Consider the following 6,549-nt stretch of genomic DNA (forward strand, 5'->3'; position numbering starts at 1 on the left):
TTTATAGTCACCGAAAGTTCAATGTACTTGCAACGGTATGGTCTTCAACGGTTGTCAACTGAATTTCTGATTTGACCGTTATTGGCTTTACGTCCCATCATGTTTTTACAACGCAAGGATATAAAACAATATGGGAAAGCAACGATAAAAATATGCAAAATCATGTCCAAAAGCATTAGGTTGAGAATATTGCAATCGCATGTACCCATTGCATTAAAGCAGCTAACTTTCTTATTTTGTGCTGGAAAATGCATTAGCGCAAAGAAAATTGCGATACAAGGAATTTGGCGCCCGAGCACATTAGAAGATTACGACCACAAAGCTATGCGATCGTATGCGCTCGCGAAAATCTACTCAAGAAGGTGGCTGCATAAAGACGGCACATCAAGGTGAAAGCTTAATAAATCATGATGGGACAAAAAGCTGATGACGATCAAATCCGAATTTAGTTGACAAGTCGTTAATAGCAAGTACATTCAAATTTTTGGTGACCATAAATCAGCACATCAGATAGAGATTTAATGACTTCCCATCATTGCAATAATTTGAGAGAAAAGCTCTTCACCTTAAAGCTCTATAAATACCGAAGGCCTCTTTCGTTAAGGGAGTTGAGAATTTTGGGTTCCAAGTTCCAGTCATTCCCATTCTCCATATACATAGAAGATAGATCATAGATAGTCGTAGTCTATAATTCTTACACTTAGAAGGCGGAGGCGAGCGAAGAGAGAAAACGCTGAAGGATCATTCTTGGTTAGCTCGAGAGACTGCCGGGAAGCGCTGCAACTGAAGAGAGGGTCGACTCTTACGAAAGAAAGAACATTCTTTTGGACAGAGTAGAGTAAAACACGGTGTAAAAGCCTCGAGAAGCAAGACATTGCTACCGGGCTTCTTATCCCTATCTTCCATTGTTGTTTTGTATTCTAACTTATCTATAAAATGAAATTTGCATCTCTACATCTGTTCAATCTCTTCACATTGTGCATGAGTAACTAAATTTATGAATGGGTTGAGAAGCATTTAGCTAGCATGACCTAAGATCTTCACTTTATGCGATCATCTTGTCTTATGTATACGTTCATCACCCTTTAGAGATACTTGAGAGAGTAGTCTAAAGAAAGAACCTAGACAGGAGAGTCAGGTTAGAATCTAGGCTTGAGAGAGTCAGATTAGAAACGCATAAGCATAAGATAAAGACTTAGAAATAATTTATGTTTGCTATCATGCATCGCATGCACCCTAGAAATAGGATATGATAGTATAAGGTCGCCTTGTATATGTGTGTATCATTCATCATCGCATAGACAAGAATAGAGGCTTAGACATAAGTCCTATAGACATTATCGTGTACATCGCATGCGTCCTAGGAATAGAAACTATGGCATTTGCATTGAGAGATGACATGCTGTTGTATATGTGTAGCATGATCGCATGACTTGAATGCAACCTTAGGAAGTGTTAGCTAAAACCCTTCTCAACCCATTCCCCGCATACTCTTTGTAACTTTCGCTATCATTAAATCTTTACTCAACTCCGCCGCATAGGATTTATACTCTAAAAAAAATACCAACCAACTTATTGTTTTTGTCACCACAAAGGAATCAAAACTTACCATCGCATATTGTCTCAGTAGCCCTTGTGTTCGACCCTAGACTTACCAGGCAACCTAGTAGGATTTATACTTGGATTTTACTAGGAAAACTTGCATGTGCAACGCATAATTCACCATCGCAATATACACCATTATTTCATAACATTCACAACGCATCAAGTTTTTGGCACCGTTATTGGGGACTACGGCAGTACATATTGCGCTAACGGTAACTTTTTGATTTTCTTTGCAGCTTTTGATAACGGGTAGAAATGCACGTTATCATGGTACTAAGTTCTTAAAAAATGTTGGATTGCATTGATGAAATATGTTAAATTGCGTCCATTAAGCATAAATTCTAGGTCGCATGTATCCAATGCATTAGAACAGTTGATCTTTACATTTTTGTGCAGAAAATGCGTTAATGCAATGCAGAGATTGCGATCATAGGAATACATTGGTCGAGCGCAACCTCACCGCAAGACTTTGCATTGATTGTACTCGCAAACATTCGCCCAAGAAGAATCACCGCAAATTGGTCAACGCAACATGGTGGGCGCATCCGGGTGAAAGGACGATTAAGACCGATCGGACAGAAAGCTGACGGCAGTTGGATCCAAATTAAGTTGATGGCCGATAACGGTCACAAAGTACATCCATATTTATCGGTGACAATTATCCAGCGCATCAGTCAGGAATTAAAGCTGTCTCATCTGTACAACTGAGAGAGAGAAACCGCCTTTCACCTTCGATGCCCTATAAATACTAGGTGCATTCTTCAGAGAAGGGGTTAAGCAGTCGATTATTTCATCATTTTACAAGTTCGCGTCTCTGTCCATAGTCTTCTTTCATTTTAAGGCGGATGCGAGGAAGAAGGTGTGCCGATAGATTGTTCTGGCGAGCTTGGGAAAACACCGGAAGCTCCAAGACAGAGAGAGGGTCGATGCCTGTGGAAACGGGAATATTTATAGATCAGAATAGAGATTCAGTGTAAAGAGCCTCGGTCAGCAAGGAATTGCTACCAGGCTCCCTACCATTATTTTTCCATTATCATTTTGTACTCAATTCAGTTATAAGAATGGAACGTCTTTCTCTATATCTGTTCACTCTCTGTAATTCACGCATGAGTAGCTAAAACAGTTGAATGGGTTGAGAAGCGTTTAGCTAGCATAACTAGGGAATCTTCATTCTTTGTAATTATCTTGTTTGTGTATGCTTCATTCGTCTATTAGAAATACTCGGGAGGGTAGTCTAACGACAGGATCTAAACTTGGGAAGGTCAGGTCAGAATCTAGGTTTGGAAGAACAAGATTAGAACACATAAATGAGAGATAGGCGCTTAGGAATGAGCACTATTTGTTATTAACGCATCGCATGCATCTTAGCAATAAGATATGATCGTATGCGGTCACCTTGCTTTCATGCATTTTGCACCAATGCATAGGACAAGAGTAGAGACTTAAGGATAAGCTCTATGGACATTTTGCATTCAACACATGCGTCCTAGACTTAGAAGCATCGCATTTACATTGGGAAATGACTTGCTGCATGGTTGTAACATGATCGCAAAGTTTGACGCATTCTCGAGTAACGCTAGCTAAAGATCTTCTCATCCTGTTCATCGCATACTTATTGCATCTATCAACGCAACTCTCTTTCTCAAATCTGCCGCCTTTATTTACTCCTTTTTCATCAACGCAACAACACACCCACACTTATTTATTTACTTGGTTACCATAAAGTTTTCATAAACATTATCAACTCAACTATTTTCACAAGTCCCTGTGTTCGACCCTGGACTTATCAGGAAACTTAGAGGAATTTACACTTGAATTCCACTGAGGAAACTTGAGTGCACAATGCAATCCATCAACGCATATCATCCATATTTTCACCTAATAAAATAAACGCATCAAGTTTTTGGCGCCATTGCCGGGGACTTCGGCAAAATAGTTTTCAACGACAATTTTTGTGATTTCTTTGCAGAACTCTCAATCTCTTGCAAACTACGACCCAGAGATTGAGAGAACATATTGAAGGAGACTACGAGACCGCCAACAGTAACCACAATTCGATAAAGAAGAGATGGTGGAGCAGCCTGAAGGAGAAGCACCAAACAACAACAATGTCATGGAAAATCTAATTCTGTTGGCAAACGATCGCAATAGGCCCATTAGAGACTATGCATTGCCAAACCTCTATGATTTCTCTCCGGGAATCATAAGGCCTGCCTTAGACGGAAGTAGATTTGAAATGAAACCGGTGATGCTGCAGATGATCCAAACTGCAGATCAATTCGGAGGAAGGCGTGGTGAGGATCCAAACGCCCACCTTCGAAGTTTTATTGAAATCTATAATACTTTTGTGTTCCCGAACATCTCTACTGAAGAAATTTGACTAACGTTGTTCCCATTTTCTCTCTGTGATCAAGCTAGGAAATGGGCTTATTCGCTCAAACTAAGAGAGATTACTTCTTGGGAGCAGGTGGTGGAGAAGTTCATGAAAAAGTATTTTCCACCTACCGAGTACACAAGACAGAGAAAGCTTATTACTAAATTGGAACAAGACATGGACGAATCGCTCAGTGATGCTTGGGCGAGGTTTAAAAGGTTGGTTCGAGATTGTCCGCATAATGGGCTACCAGACTGCCTTCAAATGAAAATTTTCTATCACGGTTTGAATCCTGCTTCATAGACCGCTGCCAATGTGGTAGCCGTTGGTGGTCTTGACAAAACTTATGAGGAAGCGAAGAATATTCTGGACCGCATCTCCAAGAACCATGAAGACTGAAGGGAGAGTGACCAGAGATTGAGGCTCAAAGATTCTGATGCAAATAATGGTGCCATTGTATCATTACAAAACCAAATGACCGCAATGATGAATTCATCAAGGAATAAGTCAGAACACCACAAGGTGGGCAAATCAATGCAATAAGTCAGAACACCACAAGGTTTGCGACTTGCGATGATGGGCATGCGATGGAGGATTGCCCACAAAATCCACAGTCTCTATATTTTGTAAAGAATAATCCCTTTTCAAAAACTTACAACCTCGGGTGGAGAAACCATCCCAATTTTTCCTGGAAGAATCAACAACAAAATTTTCAATCAGTGGCGTAGAAAGAAGGGCCACCAAGATTCTTTCAACCTAACAACGGTCAATGAAGCAACCAAGTAAATAGCTCATAACAACCAATGCAATATTCTTCTTTAGAGACCCTATTGAAGCAACATATAGAGAAAAACGAGATAGTGCTTTAAAGTTAGGCTACGTCCATCCGCAACCTCGAATTGTAAATGGGCCAGATTATCCCACCGAAGATGAGCAATCCTGGGAGCTTCACTATTCCTTGCTCCATAGGAGGACTCTATATTGGGAAATCCCTGTGTGACTTAGGGGCCAACATAAATTTGATACTGCTGTCAATCTTTCGACAATTAAATGTGGGGTAACTTGTGCCCACATCTGTGACTCTCAACCTAGCCGACAGATCTCTGGTTCATCCAGAGGGTAAGGTGAAAAACGTGCTGATCACGATTGATAAATTTATTTTGCCAACTGACTTCATCATTCTAGACTATGAGGCCGACAAAGATGTGCCCATCATTTTGGGGCGACCTTTTCTATCAACGGGCCGTGCTCAAATTGATGTGCACAAGGGAGAAATCACTTTGAGCATAAATGGACAGAAGCTCAAGTTTAATATAATTTGTGCCATGAAATTTCCTAATGAGGAAGACCTGCAAGATTCTGATGATGACCTGAATTTGATTGAAGAAGAAAAGTCCAATGAAGAGTGTGAAGAAGATGATGCCAACACATCTGTAGCTGCCTGCAATGCGATCGTAGCAAAAACAAACAAAGAAGAAGGATCGATCGCAACACATGAAGAAGAGCCAAAAAAAGAAAGAAAAATAACGTAACCTTCTCTCGTGGAACCACCAACCCTAGAACTACAAACCCTACCAACACATTTGAAGTACGCATTTCTGGGGCAAGATGAGAAGCTACCAGTGATTATTTCCTCTGCGCTCGACGCATATCAAAAGAATGCATTAATGAGCATTCTCAAGAATCATGTGCGAGCAATTGGCTGGACACTCGCTAACATCAGAGAAATCCCCCGCGTACTGTATGCACCACATTCGTCTTGAGGATGACCACAAAGAAACTATTCAAAATCAATGCAGACTTAACTCTGCGATGAAGGAGGTCATCAAAAAGGAGATTATCAAATGGCTGGATGCGGGCATTATCTATCCCATTGTAGATAGCACGTGGGTCAGCCTCGTGCAATGTGTGTCGAAGAAGGGAGGAATGATGGTAGACCCCAATGAGAACAATGAATTAATACTGCAAAGAACCATCACTAGATGGCGCATCTGCATGGACTACCGCAAATTGAATGCGGCCACAAAGAAAGATCATTTCCCTCTGCCATTCATTGATCAAATGTTAGACAGACTAGCAGGGAATGACTTTTATTGCTTTTTGGAGGGATATGCAGGGTATAATCAAATCATGATAGCTCCTGAAGACCAAGACAAGACCACATTCACCTGCCCATATGGGACATTCGCTTTTCGCCGCATGTCGTTTGGCCTCTGCAATGCGCCAAGCACGTTCCAAAGGTGCATGATGGTGATCTTTTCAGATTATCTTGAGGACTCAATAGAAATATTTGTGGATGACTTCTCCGTTTATGGGGACACTTATGAAGTCTGCTTGGCCAATTTGTAGAAAATTCTGAAAAGATGTGAAGAGACTAACATGGTGCTCAATTGGGAAAAATGTCACTTCATGGTGAAAGAGGGCATAGTGTTGGGACACAAAGTCTCCCAAGAAGGGTTGGAGGTGGACAGAGAAAAGATCAACGCAATTGAAAAGCTTCCACCTCTAACCAGCGTGAAGGCTATGCGGATCTTCTTGAGGCACGTTGGATTTTACAAACGATTTGTCAA

The sequence above is a fragment of the Benincasa hispida genome, chromosome 3, assembly GCF_027475165.1.
Source record: "Benincasa hispida cultivar pf3 chromosome 3, pf3_genome.v1.1, whole genome shotgun sequence".
In the NCBI taxonomy this organism is placed as follows: Eukaryota; Viridiplantae; Streptophyta; class Magnoliopsida; order Cucurbitales; family Cucurbitaceae; genus Benincasa; species Benincasa hispida.